This window comes from Jaculus jaculus, chromosome 8, assembly GCF_020740685.1.
Source record: "Jaculus jaculus isolate mJacJac1 chromosome 8, mJacJac1.mat.Y.cur, whole genome shotgun sequence".
Lineage (NCBI taxonomy): Eukaryota > Metazoa > Chordata > Mammalia > Rodentia > Dipodidae > Jaculus > Jaculus jaculus.
The window spans coordinates 89,507,952-89,530,918 of NC_059109.1; the positions used below are offsets into that span (position 1 = coordinate 89,507,952).

Consider the following 22,967-nt stretch of genomic DNA (forward strand, 5'->3'; position numbering starts at 1 on the left):
ATAGTCTTGGCCCTGGCATGGTGGCACACACCTTTAATTCCAGCATTTGGGAGGCAGAGATAGGAGGATCGCCAAGAGTTTGAGGCCACCCTGAGACTACATAGTGAATAGTGAATTCTAGGTCAGCCTGAGCTACAGCGAGACCCTACCTCAGAAAAGAAAAACAAAACAACAACAACAAAAAACTTGGGTTCACTGTGGACATCCTCTAGAAGTGGCGAAATACTCTTCCTGAATGAAGCCAAACTTTACAGCTGTGTTTTTAATATTGAAAGTCCTACTAAATACAATGTCTCCATGTAGTAAGTATAGCAAAACCTATCCAAAGGTTGTCACTAGTATGTGTCTCTCTTTTCTCTTGATCTCACAAAATACCACACACTGGGAAATTTATTTTCTGAAAAGGTTATCTAGCTAGTGGCTCTGGAGGCTGAGAAGTCACCAGCACAGTGGCAGCATGTGATGAAGGCCTTATGCTACACAATGACATGGCCAAAGGTGAAAGGCCATTTTTGTTGTTGTTTGTTTTTTGAGGTAGGGTCTCACTCTAGCCTAGGCTGACCTGGAATTCACTATGGAGTCTCAGGTTAGCCTCGAACTCACAGTGATCCTCTTACCTCTGCCTCCAGAGTGCTGGGATTAAAGGCGTGCACCACCACACCCAGCAAGCATGTGTTTTTAAAAGCGAGTGTGTGAAAGCCTGGCATGGTGGTGGAATTCACCATGAATTCAAGGCCATCTCTGAGATTACATAGTAAATTCCAGGTCAGCCTGGGCAAAAGTGAGACCCCACCTTGAAAAAACAGAGAGAGTATAAGCAGAGAACTCACTTTGACAAGGGCTTCCTGAGGTAATTAACTCACTCAACAAACAACTCGACCCCAGTCACATCCTATTAGGCTCTACCTCCCAAACCTCCACGCAGGATATGAACTTCCAACATACTTATTTAGGGGATAAAGTCAAACCATGGCACTGGGTCTAGACAGGGCCTATAGTTTAGCTCAGACTTCCTCAGGTAACATGGGGGGTCCCAGAATGCCCCCAAGGTTCAGACAGAGGAACAGGCAGAAACACTACTCTTTAGAGGTGGAGCCTTCCACAGGGTCAGCTGCCAGTGCCTGGGGGCTGGACGAGGGCACCACTGTGCCACCATCCGTGCTGTGTGATGGACAGACACGTCAGCTTCTACCGGAATGCTGACCTAAAGAGAACTGCCAGTCTTTCTTTGTTCATTTATTTAAGAATCTCTCTCTAAACATCATGCTTTTATATCCAAGTGGATTTATTTGGCCTCAGTTTATCAGATCATTATGAAAGAATGAAGAGTCACCTTAGGTTTTGGTTGAAATGTCGACTAAACCTTACCAATTCCTTTTTTTTTTTTTTTTTTTAGCAATATGACTTCTCTTTCCTGAAAGTTAAGATCTAAAATGAAAACTATCGACATCGATTTTTTGAACAGTTGTTTCTACTTCCTCTAACAAATGGGAAGTTATATAGGATATTTAAATAAATTAGGGAACACTTGGTCTTAAAACACCTCCATCAAAATACATCAAACAAACTAAACTTTATTTCATTTCAAAATATACAGCCCCTTGAATGCTAGAAAAATGTGAACATACAGTCATGGGATATAGAGATTAGCACCAGGAAACACAGCCAGTAATTCTGAAGTTGGATTTCTTGCCTGGCCTGTGCTACAGCTGGGTTTAAAGGCTGAGCTGGATGGCCACTGACATTTTAACACTCGAGCGTGAAGTGTGTGTGTTCTCATGCCATGGATTAGCGCACAGCTCAAGCAGATGATAAGATCCTGTCATAAGGTAGAGGCATGCGGGGACACAATCAGAAGTGAGGCCTAACCCACAGATGGCTCCTTTTTTTGAAAGACATTGTTTGTTCTTCTTTCTCTGGATTGAGACCTTTTCTGTAATAAGTAACTGTTTCACACTTTGCCAAATGGATTAAATCCAGAGTTTGAAGAACCAGAGAGGGTTAGTTATGTTCATGACGAAGGTACAAAAACCTTTATAGCAGCAGCTGCACTTTCTGTCCAGGATCATCACTGTGGAATCAGGGGGGAAAAATCCAAATTTTTTCAAATAGCAATAGGTTTAGTGGAGATCCCTAACAAGATATCTCCACATTTCAATTTCCAGAACAGCCATGCATGGTGGCCACACCTTTAATCCCAGCACTCGGGAGGCAGAAGTAGGAGGATCACTGTGATTTCAAGGCCACCCTAAGACTACATAGTGAATTCCAGGTCAGCCTGTGCTAGAGTAAGACCTTATCTAAAAAAAAATAAAAAAATAACTATTTCCCAGAATATGTGAATGTTACCTTATGTGGAAAAGTGGTCTTTGTAAATTTAATTAAAGTAGGAATGTTGCAATGAGATCATTTTGGGATATCCATTGGGCCCTAAATCTGATAATATATATTAAATAGTATATGATAATATATATTAAAGTGTGAGGCAATGAGAGATAAGACACAGGTGAATAAGAGAGGGAGGAAATATGACCATAGAGGTAACACTACAGTTGTCCAGGCCTAAGCCAAGGAATGATGTGGCAGCTTCTAAGCACTGGAAGAAGTAAGGAGCTAATTCTCTCAAGGGCATATGGCTCTCAGGACACCTTGAGTTCTGTTGTTTTAACACATATAGGTTTTGGTAAGTTGTGAGAGTAGCCACATGAAACTGGATACACTAACAATTGATTCTATTCCTCCCATCCACTGGTACCTTCTCTAATACCTACACTTTTAGGCAAGATGCCCAGAAGGCCTCTGTCCTCCCTTGTGCTTGCATAGTCTTCTGGTGTATGGCCAGTTCTATGGTAGTCAGTGCAGAACATCACACCCACATGTCCTGCAGGTTTCATGTGTCAGCTCTGCAGAGCTCAGGAAATACAAAATCGATACCAAAGAATTAAAGTCCACAGATAAGAGGGCAAGATTTACAGAAATTTTATTAGATTAAGAGAAGGAAAGAGGAAAGAGGACAGGAAGTTCCCACCCATGAAAAAACAGGAGCAGAGTGAAGCCCAGAGTGCAGAAAGCTCTTGCCCTTGAGAAGGCAGGAAGAGGTAAAGCCCACCTAGAGACTCAAATTCTGGTCATTTGTAAGTTCTTAATGGGGCCTGAGATAACTAGACATAATGTCAAGTTCAGGTTTGGGGGGTGGTTGTTTTGTTTTGTTTTTTTAAAGTAGGGTTTCACTCTAGCTCAGGCTGACCTGGAATTCACTCTGAAGCACAGGCTGGCCTGAAGCTCACAACAATCCTTCCACCTGTGCCTTCCCAGTGCTGAGATTAAGGCCATGTACCACCATGCCCAGAATCAAATTCAAGTTTCAGGAATCTTAGAATTCTAAGAGAGGAGCACTCCTTCTTAGAAAAAGAGTCAGCTTCGGCTTAAGGAGAAACAGATCTAGGGAACTCTTCTTGGCCACAAAAGATCAGGAGAAACCACATATCCTTCTCTGACCTCTAGCAAAGTGCAAACTGCAAGGCCAGGCTGAAGAACATTTCCTGCTTTTACTTTGATGGTGGGAGCTGGCCACCACTGCCGCAGACAAAGTGAAGAAACTTCACTTGTGTGACTGCTGGTGCTGAAACCATTGAGCATCTCCAGCCATCAAATTCAAAGTGCACCATCAGCTTTTCTTTGGTCTCTGTTAGACTCAGGGTTCACAAAACATTATTGTAATGTGGGATTAGAGAAAGAGGGGAAGAGAGAGAGAAAGGTACATATGAAAGAGAGAGAGAAGAAGGAGGAAGAGGAGAAGAAGAAGGAAGACAGAATGCATGCCCTTGGAGCAGGAGAAAGAAAATAGAGTGAGCCGGTCAGGGAGAAGGTTTGGTGGGGAGAGGAAACTGTGCTATTCAGGAGAGCCCTTGGGTGGTAATGCAGAAATGTGGGCTGGGGCTGCAGGTGATCTCTCCTCTTGGCCCAGAGTTATCTTCAGTTACCATATGTAGCAGACAGCTTCAGGTTCACTGATATGAACTTCCATACCAGGCACAGTTATGGAGGAAGGGATTTATTGAAGCTTATATATCCAGGGGAAGTTCCATAGTGGCAGAAGAAGGCTGCCTTCACAGATCCAAGCTGAGAGAGAAGCACAAGCCAAAAGCCACACAGAACAGCACACTTCAGGAAGTCTTGCTAGGCACTCTTTGCATATCTTTAGATTGAAATCTCAAACCCACCACTATGCCTTAAGATCTGCCCAGTGACACTGCCTCCAGCCAGTTGGTTACAGATGCAAACAACAAACTAATTAAAAAAAAAAAAAACTTAATATACTGGGGTCTATCTATTCAAACCACTACACCATTCCAGGAGGCAGTCCCAGAGTACCAAGGTTAGCATGGCTAGATGATAGGGAAGAGAGGGGGGATGGGCAGAGAGCTCTGAGACTGACTCAGGCCCATTGGTTTAGCACTGGAACTTGCCACATTGGTTCTCCTGGTTCGTGAACCACTGGACTCATTTTGAAAGTAGACAGTTGGGTCTGGTTTGCCAATCAGAAATCTTGAGACACTTTATCCTCCATAGTCACATGAGCCAATTTCTTGTAAAATCATCTCTTTGTCTTGGCTTTCGCTTGAATCTGAAGTGTCCCTTAAAGGTTCACATTCTAAATACTTGTTCCTCAGGTGGTGGTGCTATTTTGGGAGGCTATGGAAATGTTAGAAGGCAGGACCTAACTGAGGGAAGTAGATCACTGGGAGTGGAACTCGAGATTACTTGCCCTCTTAATCTGTCCTCAATCTCTCTACTTTCAACACTGCCATAAAGAACCTTTGTCACTCATCTCATACCACCACGAATTCCACCACTACTGAAACTGAAATCCTCTGAAACCTTGAGTCAAAACATAACTTTCCTTCCTTAAGTTGCTTCTGTCAGATGTTGTACTCATAGCAACATAAAAATAATACAGAAAATTGATATGAGAGAAATGGAGCTGTTGCTGTGACTCAAATTTGACTGTGACTAGAAAAATTCTAGAATGTTGTAAGCAGTGCTTAGTGGGTGACTCTGGTTAGAATTTAGAAGACCAGAATGCTTTAAATGCAGCTAGTGAAGGCCAGCTTCATGAGGATGGGATTTAAGGACTCTGTTGGGCATAACTGGAATAGAGGCCGTTTATGTTTCATTCTGGGGGAAAAAAAATCTGACATTTTGTCTATTGACTGAAAATAAATTTAAAAATGTAAAGGATTAAATGGCTAGAGGTTTAAAGCACTAAGCCACAGGACCCAAGTTCAATTCCCCAGGACCCACCTAAGCCAGATGCACAAGGTGGCATGTGAGTCTGGAGTTCATTTATAGTGGCTGGAGGTCCTAGCATGCCATTCCCCATCCCTTCTCTGCTTCTTTCTCTCAAATATACAATAAAAACTAAAACTTTTTTGAAGTAAAAGGTTAATTAATTTGGTGAAGAAAATTTCAAGGAGCATACCATCTTCTGTGTCATGCCCATTGCTAGCTCCATGTAACCAGATTTACAATGGGAATCAGGAACAAAATGCACAGCAGAAGGATGAGACAGATGTGCAGATTACCAGGAAAGACACATGGACACATTTAAAGTTGTGGGCAAAGCAGCCAGAGTTGCTACAGAAAAGTGTTCCATTCCCAAGAAGCAGCTTGCTTTGCATTGGGGAACTAGGAAAGGTGCCTTGGAGCAAGGTGACAATTCACCACAGGCTCTAAAGACATAAAAACGAAAATGCATATGAAAGACTTTTCTTTATTTAACGAGTAAAAATGTATGCAAAAATCCTCCTCCCTTTTACAAAAGATTTTTTTTTCAGGGAATAAGTGAAATATTGAAGTATCAATATTTTTAAGTCAATTAGATTTGAAGACATTGAGTTAGTCATAGGTTTCACAATTATGAATTTTGCATTTTTGTGCTGTTTCAAAGACAGACTAGTTCTTTATAAAAGGCAGTAGCATAAAGTGAAAAATGCAGAGAATGACCTCACCAAAATATTTTGAAGGTGCAACCCTTTAAAAAAAATATCATACTTGAACATCACTATTAGTCTGGGAAGAAAACTAAATAATTCTTCCTAATTTATTTATATGGGTTGATACCAAAATTAATGTGATCAATTGATTCATGTGAAGATCAACTAGATACAGTTCTGCTAACTGGCTGGATTCTTACAAGGCCAACACATGTCATTAGACTTCAGGCTCAGGCTAGTGAGACATGTATAAAAATTAGCTCTGTGTGAACCACATGGACAAAAAGTTTGAAAATAAAAGTGAACAATTCATTACTCCTGTACTTATATAAAAGAGGCCAATGTCTTCCTTTGAAAACAAAATTCCACCATGAAAAATTCATGAGAAAACTGAGTATTAACAGTATGAATTATATTTTCTCTCAACACAAGCTATTTTTAAGAGGCAACTAGAAAACACTGGCTCCAATCAGGACAACAGACATGCAAGTACAGACAAACCAAAGTGCTTGTGAAACAACAGAGGCTGTTGCTGTGCACCAGGGGTGGTGCTAGGCGGAGACCAAGAAACTCCTTCCGCCAACTTGTGCTGAGGAAAAGAACTGCCACCAGGAGAAACTGGACAGAAAGTAGTTTGGGGGTGGGAGTATCTGGGGAATGCTTAAAGGAGAAAAGTTTGATTTTTAGGGATTTAAAGAAAATCTGGGACCTCCCTTCCTTAAAAACTTATCATACAAATGAGACATGAGGTCTGTTCTCTTGGCTCCAGCTTTAACTCAGTGTTGATGCATTTCACTTGGAAGTGAAGACTCCCAAGCTCTGGAGTGCTTGACACTAGCTTCTCAGTTCGCTAGGCCCTAAGAACAGGATGATGGCAGATCTTTTTTATAGCTTCCTATTTCTTCTTAAAAGACAGGGCCTCTATTATTTTGTAATGTTTTCTACTCAAATAGTCCTATAATTGTAGCACCCAAATTGCACTAATAATTTTGCCAGTCTACTACTTAGGTTTATAAATAAGCAAAAATGAATGGCACAAATGTACCCTTTTTAGGTCTTTACTGCAGAATCTTGAAGGATTTGATATAAATGAACCAACAATATGTGTTCAAATCCATAGCAGAGCACAGGTGTTAGAGACCCTCTTCTTCTGGTTCCCAGACCTGCCCCTATGCTTCCGTCCAAACCACTGTGCAGTGTGGTAGCACCACCAGGCCATGACTGCCATGGCCCTCTTCTAACACCAGGTGAGGTCTTCTAAAGCCACTTTTGTATATAAAATAAAGAATGAGGCCATAAAGTAGTATTTGAGGAACAACCTTCTCCTATGGCATGACAGCTATCTGCCAGTTTCTCATCATGATCCATGCATAATACTTTAGAGCAAACAAAAGATAAAAGACTTTCTAGTCATTTCTGTTTAGTGTTCTCATGCAGTAAGGCATTGCACATAGTTATTTCATTTCAAAGTTCTTAAAAAAACATTTTAATAATCTCCCTTTTGAGTATCTTTATGCTTGGACATTTTAAGACCTTTAGAAGATTTTTCTTTAAATGAAAGGACACCCTGCTGAAAAAGGATTGCCTAGGGAAGTGTTTTATCAGGCTCAGCTTCCCAGGTAATCATTGCAGCCATGGTCCAAGAGGTGCCTGCTATTTCCTGAGAGGCCATGGTACTTGCTATCATCCACATGGTGCTGATCTACCCGACATGAGAACTCCAAGGATGACGGCACAGTAAACGGCATGAAAGCCTCTGTGTGCTTGAGGAAGGCGGTCTCACACAGCCATGGAGTGAGATGACTTGGTATCCAGTGCAGTATCTCATCTTGCAACTGGCTAATTATAGAACAAATTGACTCAGTCTCATAGGGGAGTCTATTACTAAAATGAGGACACTGACTGGGAAGGAATAGATTGTTGACATTTTGAGTGGTGACACATGAATGAAGCTCATGAAGCTGAAGACAGTAAACCCTGAATTGAGATGATTTTTGCCAGTGGAAGGGGAGATTTCTGCATCTTCATTGGAGCATAAATCCTTCATTGTTTAAGGGAACTATAGTGACTCTCATACAGTAGCTGCTGTGTAAGAACACGCTGAACTTGCTCAGGACATTCCCACCTCCCCTCTTTACTGCTATATCTACAATGGCACTCAAGTCCCAAGAACTTTCTAACTCCTAAAGGTGGAACACATGAAATACATTGCATTCTAAGTAACTACTTAAGCTGTCTAACTTGTACAGACAGAAATTTGGGGGAATGGATATTAAGAGTAAAGAACTAACATAAAGTTGGATCAGGTTAAAGTCACTCATATGCTCACTAAGCAAAGAACTGGGATGTAATGTTGCACACTGGGTAATTGGTAAAGGCTAGAATGATTTGTTTGGTTGGCTGACTGAAAGCTGGACCAGAAAGTGGCCCACAATCAGCAAGCTGGACATAAAAGACCACTCTCAGTTTCATGTAGAGGAATAGATGGATATTGGAGGAAAAATTGATATTAGAGTGTTTGACTTGCCATTTAAGACCAATTTACATGGTAAGGATCCAATAGGCATACCTCTTACCACAACTGTGAGAAAATTGTGTGAACTGGAGAATCTGTGATGAGTTCTATGACCACCTTTCTCTGTAGGCCATAACTTATAGTGAGAACCTCAGTCAATGAATTAAGAAACTTAAATACAACAGAAGTAGATGGATCCTGGGGTGGTAGGAGCCAAACGAGGGCAGTCAGCCATCTCAGGCAAGGTGGGTATGGTCCTCTTGATGAACTTCAGGATAAAAGAGGCAATCACAGGGGCCTGCCATACATGGAACTATTATCATGCTGGCTAGTGTTCCTGAAGTTAAATACAAAAGTCTACTAAAACATTATTTGATCTATATGAGCAAAAAACATTTTAATGGAGCTGGAGAGCTGGCTTACTGGTTAAGGCACTTCCCTGAAAAGCCTAAAAACTCATGTTGGAATCTCCAGGTCCCATGTAAGCCAAACGCACAGTGATGCAAGCACACAATGTCGCACGTGTGCAAAGGGGGCACACTCATCTGGAGTTTGCATCAGCTGAAGGCCCTGACACACCCATTCTCTCTCTCTTTTTTTCTCACTCTCTCCCTCTCTCAAATAAAAAAAAATTAATGAAATTAACAAACATCTTATTTTGAATGATGAAAATAGTCTTTTGGGGCTGGAGAGATGGCTTAGTGGTTAAGCGCTTGCCTGTGAAGCCTAAGGACCCCGGTTTGAGGCTCGGTTCCCCAGGTCCCACGTTAGCCAGATGCACAAGGGGGCGCACACGTCTGGAGTTCGTTTGCAGAGGCTGGAAGCCCTGGCGCACCCATTCTCTCTCTCTCCCTCTATCTGTCTTTCTCTCTGTGTCTGTTGTTCTCAAATAAATAAATTTTAAAAAATTAAAAATTTTTTAAAAAAAAGAAAATAGTCTTTTTCCTTAAACTATTTCAGATGAGCCAGTTTATGGACTCAGAACCCTCTGAACAAAAGAAAGTCTAGGTTTCTTTGAGGAACAATTCTAGTATAAAAAAAATAATAAAGTTAAGTTTTCTCCTAGCCTTCCCCCAAAGGACCTTCCACTGGAGTTAATGTGGTTGGGAGGAAAGGAAGTAATCATATCTTTGGGGGGCTACTGGTAATTGGATCTAAAATGACCCTGATTATAAGAGATCAAGAAATCCAGTGGTCCAAACAAATCATAATAAAAGCTTATGGAGATCACATGATTAATGGAAATTTAGCTCAGATCTTTCTCACAGTAGAGGCAGTGGGTCTCTAATGCCCATCCTGTGTCTATTTCCAAGTCCTGAAGTATATCTTGGAATAAAACTGTCAGCAGGAGCTAGAGAGATGGTTTAGTGGTTAAGGCACTTGCCTGCAAAGTCTGAGGACCCAGGTTCAACTCACCAGAACCCAAATAAGCCAGACACACAAAGGTGAGGCAGGCACAAGGTCATACATGCCCACTAAGTGGCACAAGCATCTGAAATTCTATTGTAGTGACTGAGGCCCTGGCATGCTAATTCTCTCTCTCTCAAATTAAAAAAAAAAAACTGTCAGGAGCTTGCAGAACCCACATAACAGTTCCCTCACTACTAGAGTGAGGGCTATCATAGTAGGAAGGGCCAGATGGAAGTCACTAGGTCCTCTACCTCTACCTAGGAGAGTTATTCACCAAGAGCAAACCACATTCCTGTCTGATGGTAAAAGTTAGTGTCAGTTCAAGAACTTGCATGATGCAGGTCTGTCAACTTACCCGTTTGTCCTGTGTAAAATGTAAATGGATCCTGGTACATTGTGCAAGTTTGTTCAAAAGATGACTCCAGTTTGATTTCTGGAAGAAATTAATGCATCCCAGCACCTGTAGTTATTGATCTGATAAATGCCCATTTCTCCATCCTTGTCAATAGAGGTCATCAGAAGCATTTTGTTTACAGTGGGCAAAGCCAGCAACACACCTGTACTGTCCTGCACCAGGGCCACATAAGTTCTCCAGCCCTACATCAGCATTAAGTCTCCCTTCTCTTGCAGAAGATGCCTCTCTTGCCTATTATACCAACAACATTTTATTGATTGAGGCTAGTGAGAAGAAGTAGCAATACTCTAAACTTATTCAGAAGACATGAGCTCATCAGAGAGTGGAAATACATCTGACAAAAGTTCAAGGGCCTCTTATCTCAGTGAAACTTCCAGGAATCTAACAGTGCATGACAGTCAAAAGAAATTACCAATACCTACTCATCCATGTTCTTATAAGTGAAGACATGAAGACCAATGCAATTCAGTGACAGTTCACAAAACACACTAGTAGAATGAGGAATCAAACATAACTCTGGCAATATCTAAAGCTGCCTTATAGAAAACGTTTTAGAAGAATCTGAGTCAGAGACTCCAGTGCTGACCTGAGTTGGGTTTTTTTTTTTAATTTTTTTTTGTTAAATTTTACTTATTTGAAAACGACAGACAGAAAGAGAAAGAGGCAGATAGAGAGAGAGAATGGGTGCTCCAGAGCCTCTAGCCACTGCAAACAAACTCCAGATGTATGCTCCCCCTTGTGCATCTGGCTAATGTGGGTCCTGGGAAATCTAGCCTCAAACCGGAGTCTTTAGGCTCCACAGGCAAGCACTTAACCGCTAAACCATCTCTCCAGCCCTGACCCGAGTTTTGTATATATCTTTCATGAAACCCTTTGGAAATTTTCCAGCATTTTGCTATGGTGCTATTAGGGCCCAAAGCACCATATAGACTAAATCAAATCATCAATGATGAGTCTCCTCTGGTTAAAGCCAGGCTTCAAACACAGCCCTGAGTCTTACTCAACTAATCAAACTTTTGAAATGCAGGGTCATGGCCCTGGCTTTAAGTTCACTGGAAATCAGAGTGATAAAAACCAAGTAAAATGAAGATGGGAGACAAGAGTGAGGAGATAAGTGTGACCTTATCTTAGACAGAAGCTCAAAGATGAGGGTAGTCCCTTGGAGAAAGCTGCACTGGCTAAGGACATTATGAGGTGGGGGTACAAGACAGAGCTGGCTCTTGGATCAGACCTGAGGAAGGTAGAAAGCCTACAGAATGGACAGCTTCAGCAATCTAAGAGAAGCCTTGACAGTCTCATGGGCTCTAAACAACAGTTCTCCTGCCTCAGCCTCCAAGTGCAGGATTACAAGGTGCATACCATTATGCCTGGCTTGAGCCTCTTTCTTTCTAAGTTACAAGCTTTAATAACTGCAAAATCTTAGGCAGTCAATATGCATTTATTGAAGACAGTAGCTTCAAAGATTCTGTAACAGTAAATTCAACTCAAAGCTCCTCACCTGTTTTATTAAATTAAAAAAAAAAAAAAAAAAAACTCCTTCAGATTAAATGTCATCAAGAACAATGTGACCTGAGTTGGGTATAGTGGCACATGCCTTTAAGCCCAGCATTTGGGAGGCAGAGGTAGGAGGATCACCGTGAGTTTGAGGCCACCCTAAGACTGTATAGTGTATTCCAGGTCAGCCTGGGCTAGAGTGAGATCCAACCTCAAAAAAATAAATGAATAAATAAATGAATAATGTGACCTAATTCACTCAGTATACTAGGTGACTTCTGTCTCTTAAAATTTGAGGGGCTGGAGAGATGGCATAGCAGTTAAGGAACTTGCCTGCAAAGTTTGAGGACCCAGGTTTGATTCCCCAGTACCCACATAAGCGAGATGCACTAAGTGGCACATGCACCTGGAATTTGTTTGCAGTGGCTAGAGGCCCTGGCACACCCATTCTCTAGCTGCCTCTCTCTCTCTCAAATAAATAAAAATAAAGTAAAATAAATAAAATTTGAAATCAGATTGATTTCATATCCAAGCATGGCATTTCACAGTTCTCAGTTAAGAATTAATAAAGCATTCCACCATCATGTTATGATCACAATTTATGAAAGCAGACTTGTTATCTCAAGAGACAGTTTCCTTAAAGTGTGTAGAAGTGGCTATTAAGTGATTTGATGGAGTCATTTCTCAAACAATACATTGTCACACTTTAATTACCTTTAGCAGTAACTATATTTTAAAGAACAGAATCATTTATCATGACTATTACAAATACAAATGATTTTTTCTCCATGTAAATCTGGAGACTAATTTGTTTGTCTTGTTTCTTCAAAACATAACTTTATTAAAGAAAACCAAGGCAATCATAGTTATTAAGACCAAGAGGTTCTGAATTCTGTGTTCAGTTAAATCTCAGGGCTTTTTCCTTCCTTCCTATCTCTATTTTTCCATAAGACAAAGCCTTTTGCTGGCAAGGGACTCATTAGCAAGGCCACTGGCAAGTGTGTGCATACAGCCCTCAACTTATAATCAGCTCCTACACTGTGTTAACTGATATTAAATATGGAATTCCAGAGGAAGTGCCAACAGATGACATCAACTTGAACTATGAGTGTCTGCTGATTGTGTTGGGGTGGAGAGGGTATGTATCAGGCTATGCAGCTCAAGTTCTCAGTTGACTCTGAGATCATGACCTTGCTGTGTGAGTCACACTTGGGGTAGTATCTTAAGGTTATTTTGTAGAAATTTGGGTTTTTGTAAGGAGCTTTAACTTTTCAGCCTTGTTCAAGGAGCTAGTTACTTGGTTTCCTCTCTGTTTGGGGATAATAAAAGTATAAATGTGGGCTGGAGAGATGACTTAGCAATTAAGGTGCTTGCCTGCAAAGCCTCAGGAAGGACCTAGGTTCAATTCCCCAGTACCCATGTAAGCCAGATGCATAAAGTGGCAAATGCGTCTGGAGTTCATTTGCAGTGTCTAGAGACTATGACGTGCCCATAGTCTCCCCCCCCCATCTCTCTCCCTCTCTCTGGCTCTTCTCTTTCTCTCTCTCAAATAAATAAATAAAATATTTTAAAAGAATATATTTAAATAAAGATTAACTTTGTCCAACATCTACCAAATATTCTTTATGTTGCCATTGTAGCAAATGGTAATAAAATTAAGATAAAAGAAAAAATGATGACATCAAAGTAAAATAGAAGGAAATTTGACCTTTGCCAATGCCATGCTGTACAGTATTTTGAAACCCAGAGTGTTGGGGGAAATTTGACATGTAGCTTACTAGTAAAGTATGTACCTGCCCTGTGTGAGGTCCTAGGTTCAATCTGCAGCACCAATATTTTGTTTCATTGAAAAAATGAAATCCTGAAAGAATTGATGGGGCCAGCTCATTCAAGCGCAAGGAGGGATAAGCCAACAATTAGTGGGAATGCTTACATTAAAAGTACATGATGATTTTTTAATGGGAATTCTTAATATTTGGTCAATTTGGATAAATTTTTATCAAATAAACAAAGCTAGCAATTGTTTCTTAATAATAATGACTAATTTTGAATGTTTTAGTCTAGCCTTACAATTCAAAAGTATACTGTTTTTTGTTTGTTTGTTTTGTTTCATTTTTTTGAAGCAGCATCTTTCTTACTCTAGCTCAGGTTGAGTTGGAACTCACTCTATATCCCAGGCTGACCTCAAGTTCATGGTAATCCTGCTACCTCAGCCTCTGGAGTGCTGGAATCAAAGGCATGCACCATAACACCCAGCTCAAAAGTGCAGTTTTTAAGCCACCTACAGTTTTTTGTGGCATTGCAAAATTTTCTCCTGAAATGTTTTATATTATTTCATTGAAAAATATTAACCTTATGTGGATTCATGAATAAAAGGCTCTTATTAATAGATTTTACAGGGCTCAAGAGATATCTCAGTAGTTAAAGGTGCTTGCTTGCAGGGCTTGATGGCCTAGGTTTGATGCCCCACTGCCCACATAAAGCCAGATGCACAAAGTGGCACATGCAATTGGAGTTTTCTCGCAACAGCTTAAGGACCTGGCTTTCTGTCTCTGTCTTTCTCTCTCTCTCTATTGCTCAAAAATAAATAAATGAATGAATGAATAAATAAATAAACTTGACAATGAAATTATATGGGAATAACAAAGTGCCAAAATATAAAAGAGAGGAAGTTATAGTTTGTGTATACGTACCCTTTAATGATATCAGCTTAAATATTATTTGAGAAATACCAAAAGACATTGAAAAATCAACTGACATGAAACTATAACTATTTGAACTTGGAGAATGACAATAATTCAGCCATCTATGCATTTCCAGTTTATGAATATATCATGACTTCTTAACATATAGATAGTAATTTTGGGAATACTATAAATGCATCAACTTCTGAAAAAAATTACTTTCGGGCTGGAGAAATGGCTTAGGGTTCAGGCATTTGCCTGCAAAGCCTAAGGACCTATGTTAGATTCTCAAGATCCTACGTAAGCCAGACACACAAAGGTGAGGCAAGCAAAGGGCACACATGTTCACTAGGTGGCACAAGCACCCGGGGTTTGATTGCAGTGGCTGAGGCCCTGGCATGCCAATTCTATGTGTGTTTCTCTCTCTTTGTCTTTCTAAAAATAAAATAAATTTAAAAATTTTTTAAATTCTTTTAAAGTTAGGACCTCCTTCCTGGCTTTGGAAATTTTCATGTTCTAAAAAATAAGACACTTATACACCGATACCCCAGTGACCATTACTGTCCTGAAAGCAAAGTTAAATATTAGGAAAGTAATTTAAAACAGTGTATCCACATTTTTCTATTTTACTCCCCTAGAAACTGAATACTCTACTTCCACCAAGATTTATTCATTTATTTACACAATAGATATTATCAGACTGACTATTACCACAATAATTTCTTACAAATTACTGTACAATATATAAATACTTTCTAAAATGAAATAAAATGTAAAGTGATAAAATAGAAATAAAACTAACATTTGGTTACATTTGTTAATGCTTAAAAATAACTCTTGCTGTCAACCCAACGTGGGAACATATGTGTTTAAATAGCTTTCATGATTTTTAAAACTCTTGGTTTAACACTGATACAGAAATCCAAACATCTGACTCTAACTTTTAACTTTTTCCTAAACTTTTGGAAGGCTATTGCTGCTTTAAAAAAAAAAATCACTCCTCACAGGTATCTGAAGATCAAAGCAGAAGAACATTTCACCATGGTGACCGCATCACTGCACCCTGTACCTCACCCCATGGTGACCACATCATTTCACCCTGTACTTCACCCCATGGTGATCACATCACTGCACCCTGTACTTCACCCCATGGTGACTGCATCACTGCACCCTGTACTTCATCCCATGCATCAATTGGAAAGGTTTGGCCTTACAATCAGTGTTTAACTTTTTGCTGCTGTTGTTTAATAAGTAGGGTCTCACTCTAGCACAGACTGAACTGGGATTCACTCTGTAGTCCTAGGCTGACCTCGAACTCACAGCAATCCTTCTACCTTTGCCTCCAAAGTGCTGGAAGTAAAGACATGCAACACCATTCCTGGCAATGTTTAAATTTTAAGTGCCCTTCTAATTTAAACTTTCATTAATATGCTATATGCATGAGACAAAGATCATTGTTAGCCAAAGAAGTAAATCTGTATTTCAAATTCTCAACTTTAGAAAATTGATTTCATCAATAGAAAGTTCTATTGATTGGGAATGACTGCCTCTACATCTACTTCATCTAATATGGAAACACCCACACCATTTGTTTCTTGGGTGATGAGTGTATGTGGAATCAAATACACAACCAGCATGGAGATTCTTACATACCCTCTCTGTTACCATCAAAGCAGAGGGAAACAGAAAAGATCACAGAGAATTTGAGTGACACTACTAGCTACCATAATTCACATGCTTAATGAACCACATCCAACAACTATACAATAATGCTCAACTACACTTTGAAAAATTACCAACATAGACTATGTGAGATCATAGTCTCAAAATCTTCAAGTATTTATACATCTCAAAAATTTTAAGGGGTTGAAATCATGTTGAGTATGCTCTTTGACAAAATGAAATTAAGCTTGAGATCAATAGCAGAAAGAGGACTAGAAAATCTTTAAATGTTTGGGAAAATAAGCAATACATAATCCATGGGTTAAAAAAAAGATTAAAAAATTAGAAAGGGGCTGGAGGGATGGCTCAGAGGTTAAGACACTTAACTGCAAAGCCTCATCACCCAAATTTAGTTCCATAGTACCCATGTATAGCCAGAGGTACAAAGTGGCACATGTATTTGGAGTTCATTTGCAGTTGCTAGAAGCCCTGGTGTGTCCATTTTTTTTCTCTTTCTATTACTCTCTCTCCCCCCTTCCAAATGAATTAATAATTTTTAAAATAAAATAAAAATGAGAATGTATTTGGAACCAAATAGTGAAAATATTACTTACCAAAGCAAATGGTAAACTTTCTGTAGTGTTTAGTAAGAAAGTTTTTAGTGCATGATTAGAAAAGAAGAAAGGATAATAACCGTCTTCATCCAAACTTGCATCTCAAGAAATTAAAACAGAAACTACATGTTAAACCCAGAGAAAGTAGAAAATTATTTTAAAAAATGAAAGCATAGAGCCAGGCGTGGTGGCACACGCCTTTAATCCCAGCACTCGGGAGGCAGAGGTAGGAGGATGGCCATGAGTTTGAGGCCACCCTGAGGCTACATAGTGAATTCCAGGTCAGTCTTAGCTAGAGTGAGATCCTCCCTTGAAAAACCAAAAAATAAATAAATAAAAACATAATTCAGCAAGATAAAAAAAGAAAACAGAAATTCCACAAAGCTAAAAGTTTGCTTTATGTGTCTAAAAAGATTAATAAAATTGATACCACCCTCTTCTGAAAAAAAATTTATCTCTAATGAATTTCATTGTGTTTGTTGGCCCTCACAAAAGTTTACTGTACAACTATAAGTTGCTAAACTTCAATAAAAACTAATTCTCTTTCTACTGCGCCCAAGCTTTTAAAATCTTTTTTAATGAGTTAAATTACATTGCAATGATAAGAGGATAATGAGGGTAACCAAGGTGCCAAAGGAAGCAAGAAGGCTGAGGGGAGAACTGGCGATGTGACATGTAGAATAAGTCTTGCTTAGGTCCTCAGTGGAAATTGTGGGAAGGAATGGATGTCTTAATCATATTTTTTTAAGTGAAAATTAGCTTCTGTTTTCCTTTTTAGAGAGGCAGAACTTGGGTTGGAGGTCAGTTTTGCATAGTGTCAAAGGTCCAAGGGTACAGTCTCTCTGTCAAGTCCCCTAGGGCACACTGATGTTGAAGACACAGTGGATGGTGAGCAATTCCATAAACAGGAAACCCAGCAAAATTGGCAGTGCACAAAGACACCCTGCCCACAATGTGGAGGTTGCTCTCACTATACTGGGGCAACCTCCTACTGCTCAATTCTGGAACTGTGGTGTACATGCACATCAGTCACATTGAAATGCAGTTCTGAATCCATGTGTCTGGGAGAACTTCCTGACAAGTCCGCCTCCATGGCTTAATTTTATAACAAGCCACTGGATGTCGCTGTAGCTGCTGGTTCGTGGTCCACACTGGGTAGGAAGCGTGTAACTGCAAAGCCCCACGCAGTGCCCAAGCCCTGCCAGCAGCGGCCCAGGCTGCTTTGCATCCTGCCAGCGCGCAATGTCGAACTCCGTGTTAGCAGTGGCTGCGCAAACTTTCACATAAAGAGCTGCAACTGCTCTTGAAGCTCTAAAGATAGGGCCAGACCCACAGGACATGTTGTTCTGCTCATGGTGGCCAGCTTGAGGACGTGCCTGACTCGTCCATGCCTTCACCCCGCTTCCACTGCAAGGCCGCTTGCCACTGCTGATTTCCATTGTTTTCCGTTCTCATCTCCTAAGCAGGGGCTGTCTGTCAACTTGGTAAAATATTAGATAGGAAGAGCTTTGAGAAATACTGATACTTGGGTCCCACCCACAAACCCACCTCAAATCCCAATTTAATCAGCTTCTGAAGAAGACTGGGCATTTGAAAAGCTCTCTAGGTGATTTTAGGTACAGCCAAGATTGAGTATTTCTAACTCAATCAATTTGGTGGCCACACTTGCAAGATTCCCAGGGATACAGCAAAGTCCAGCGGACTGCAGTTGTCCCCACCCCATTCATGCAAATATACTCTAAGACCACTACTGAATACCGGAAGCTGCAGCAGACAGTACCAACTCATATCTATTTATCTGTGTGTGCATGTACTTGGATATGCATATGAACATACTTATATATGTACACATATCTATGTATACCTGTGATAAAGTTTGTCAGGCATAATAAGAGATTAACAACAATAAAATAGAACAGTTATAACAGTGTACCATAATACAACTTATTTAAAATTGATGGGCCTTTTTTCTCTAAAAATTTCAATTTAATATCTTTAGATTGTAACTGACCAGAGGTAACTCTAAACTACAGAAACCAAAGCTGTGAATAATAGGGACTACTGTACCTGGAGGGTCCAAAGCAGAACCCTGACCTGTATTATACCAGGCAAGCTCTTCTGGGCATAGCGGTATAGCCCCTCCTCCACCACACACACACATCCAACCTTTGGATTTATAAGACCTACTCTCAGGAAGATAGAACTCGGGAAGAAGACTGGGAGTGCCCACAAAGGAGCCTTGAAGTGAGGGAGAGGCTTCTGGTATCTTCATGACTTTTTTTTTTTTTTTTTTTGGTTTTTCGAGGTAGGGTTTCACTCTAGTCCAGGCTGGCCTGAAATTTACTATGTAGTCTCAGGGTGGCCTCAAACTCACAGTGATCCTCCTACCTCTGCCTCCCGAGTGCTGGGTTAAAGGTGTGTGTCACGACGCTCGGCTTGAAATATTTTTATACTAACCTATTTTCCCACACAAGCTAGATGTCCAAACATATAAGTCAATTTGGATCCTACTTCGAGTTAGTGCTTAAGGATTCAGTCTCACAAGGCTGTTTCCATGTCAGTAAGTTGCAAGTACATTCCTGGGCCACCTTTATTTGTGCCTAGCTGGCTACAAAGTGGAACTTCTTTCTATATACCTCTTAAGCTTCTATAATTTGCTAGAATGGCTCCTAGAACTCAGGAAAATGCTATGCATGTATATACCAGCATATATATATATGATGTCTAAATTTTCTTTGTAGTGCTATAACAAATTATTTGAGACTAGTTAATATATAAGGGACAAAAATTTACTTTCTCACAGTCCTAGAGGCTGGATGTCCAAAATCAAGGCACTGGCAGATTTGGCCAGTTAGAAAAGGCAGCATCTTCCACAGTATGGAACCCTGTCTCTTCATGTGGTAAAAGGGCAAGAGAGCTGAGGGGTAGTTCAGGAAACTTTTCTGAAGGCCTAATCTCCATGATGGAAGAAGAGCCCGCATGGGCATTATCCTCTCTTGAAGGCCTTGCCTTTCTTGTTGCTGTTTCTGCAGTAGTAGGAATCAAACGAAAGAAGGAGCTGTGCACAGTAGGCAAGCACTCTTCAGTGAGACTATATCTACAGCCTACTTTAATATCCTATTGGCCATTAAGTCTCAACACTTAAATTTTGGAGGAGATACATTCAAACAATGGAAGACACATTGAAGAAGAAACCCAAATACAGAAGCTGCACCAGTTTGAAAGCTCTCAAACATTATTGTTGGGCTAGAGAGATGGTTTAGCGGCTAGGCGCTTGCCTATGAAGCCTAAGGACCCCGGTTTGAGGCTTGATTCCCCAGGACCCACGTTAGCCAGATGCACAAGGGGGCTCACGCGTCTGGAGTTTGCAGTGGCTAGAGGCCCTGGCGCGCCCATTCTCTCTCTCTCTACCTCTTTCTCTCTCTGTCTGTCACTCTCAAATATATAAATAATTGAACAAAAAATTTAAAAAAAACCATTATTGTTTAAGGGTTTTACATCCACTCTCCAGCTCCTCCACAACTAAAGGCTGTAAGTGTCTACCTTCTAATCACTCATGCTGGTGAATAGCCATCCTGAAACTCTCTGAGGGCCCTTCTGTGAAATACATGGTTAGCATCAACTCATGATTGACAGGAGTCATGATGACTAATAGAACATACGCTTCTCACTCTGGGGATTCCAAGGGTTGTAGGAGCTGCATGCCCATTACCCTGTACAAAGACAAAATGTTATTTATTGTTAGACTGTGGTTGAGGCACCTACAGAGGGGCATGACAGCCTTGGGACTAGGCCCCATCTCCATGTAGGATGCACTAATGAATGGGCCAGAAGGCCCAAGGGGATCCCAGGGAATGCACACTTCTAGCCCACAGTGGAGGTCTGGAGGAGCCCTGTAGGCCTCATCCTAACAGACTTCCTCCAGTTTTTCTGTTGCAAAATGCCCACAAGGTACACTTAGGAAAACCAGCTCTACAAGAGAAACAGAGTCAAGACCAGCCTTCCCTCTTCTCTCTTCTGCCTAACATTTCCCAGTACCCAGATCCTGGCAGCAGCATGCAATGTCAAATGGGGAATTTGCCACAGTTTTCAGGTTGGATTGTGTTTGGGGCCTTGGAAACCTAATACTTAGTCTCAAACAGTTTATCCCAGGACACAGTGACTGGAGGCACTGGGAAAATGGGAAGGAGTCCCAGGCTAACTGATTCTCTGAAATCTTTTTGTTTGGATGCTTTGGTTGTATATGACCTTAGAAATAAAGGAGAAGCCAAGAACTCCAGTGGACATTGCCTCTACCTATGTGCAGGTAAACCCCACCGTGGCCATGGTATTCTGAAGTAATGAGCAGTTGCCTTGATGGCTGCTCCTGCCGTCTCTCTCAGTGCCTGGAAGGCTTACTCTGCCATCCTCATTCTATGCTGCAAGTCTGGCAAACAGTCTGGCCCCTAGCCCAAGCTTATGCAGCTGTTCACATAAAGGCTGACCCTTATGTTATCTAAATCCCAACTCTAAACTGCCTCTTTAAAACATGGTCCATAGTTTTCAATTTAGAACTCTGTGACTCTTAGCAGATTTTTCTTTCCCTTGAGCAAAAAAGATGACATTATCAATATTTAACATTTGTCATGGCTAGAGCAGATGCCTGTTAGCTTCAGGATAGATCAAGATACTCAGAAACACCCAGAAGCATGACATTTTCTTCTTGCATTAACAGAGCCACAAGATATGTCTGGGCGTAGGAGGGGCCATGTAAGTGTCTACTGATAAGGCTCATGAGTTATGTGGAGACAGTCACATGCACAGGCCAACACTTCTGAGAGGGCAGCAGGCCACATTTCCTTTTCTTGGTCAGGAAAAGATCAAAGGCTGAGCTTCCCAGGGAAAGCACTTCTGAGTCTCATCCTCAGTATCAGTGAAGCAGGACTAAAATGATCCCGCTGCTCTGCAATGAAAGTTTATGTGCCTCTTGATTCTGAACCCGCATGCAACAGTATTAAGAGATCATTGAGCATATCTTACAGGGATTTGAGGTGTCTTGTGTGGCTCTCATTATTCCTCCACCATGGGAGACACAGCAGGAAGGCACTGTGTTGTTGGAAACAAAGCAGCCATAACCCAACACTGACTCTGTGGGTTCCTTTATTTTGGGCTCCTCAGCCTCCAGGACCATAATTCTGATTATCCTACTTCAACCATAATCCATGCCCTAGAAATTGCATAGTGCTAACCTGCTGCACTAACCCTCAGACACAAGTTATTTGACTCATGTATCCTTATGGTGTGTTGCAATCAGGTTTACATTGCTGGTAGAAATCACCCAACCAAGATCATCTTGATAAGGAGCCTTGAAGTTAGGGAGAGGCTTCTGGTATCTTTATGAATTTTTTTGTTTGTTTGTTTTGTTTTTCAAGGTAGGTTTCACTCTAGCCCAGGCTGGCCTGAAATTCACAACGTAGTCTCAGGGTGGCCTCAAACTCACAGTGAACCTCCTACCTTGAAGAGCTTGAGAAGATTATTTTTGTTTATAGACTTGAGGGGAAGCTCCACAATGGCAGGAGAAAACGATGGCTTTACCAGAGGGTGTTCATCACCCTCTAGCCCACATAAGGTGGGCAACAGGAACAGGAGAGTGTGCCAAACACTGGCAAGGGGAAGCTGGCTATAACACACATAAGCCTGCTCCCAACAATACACTCCCTCCAGGAGGTATCAATTCCCAAATCTTCATCAGCTGGGAATCTAGCATTTAGAACAGCTAAGTTTATGGGAGACACCTGAATCAAACCATTACATTCTGCCCCTGGCCCCCATAAACTGATAACCATACATGATGTAAAATGCAATGCATTCATCCAACTTAAAAGTCCCCATAGTTTTTAATCAATTCCAATGATTTTCAGACATCCCTATAATCCATGATCTTTCAACGAGCCATAATACCAAAAAACATCCCCCCAAACCTATAATGGCACATAATAAACACTCACACTGCAAAAGATGGCAATAGGCATAGCAAAAAATTATTCAACCAATACAAGATTTAAAACAACCAGGGCAAACATCAAACTCTGTAGCTTCAAGTCCAACAACTCTAGCTAGTAATGAGTCTCTAAGTCCGATAATTCTAACCAGCAACAAGTCTGTGGAGTTCCAATTGCACCCCTCCATCTAGGCTAC

General features: G+C 40.9%; 1 protein-coding gene across 2 annotated transcripts in view; it reads left to right on the forward strand.

The window, feature by feature from the left end:
- Positions 1-22,967, forward strand: part of Plcb1 (phospholipase C beta 1) — an 855,615-nt gene that overhangs the window by 797,204 nt on the left and 35,444 nt on the right. The window lies entirely within an intron of this gene.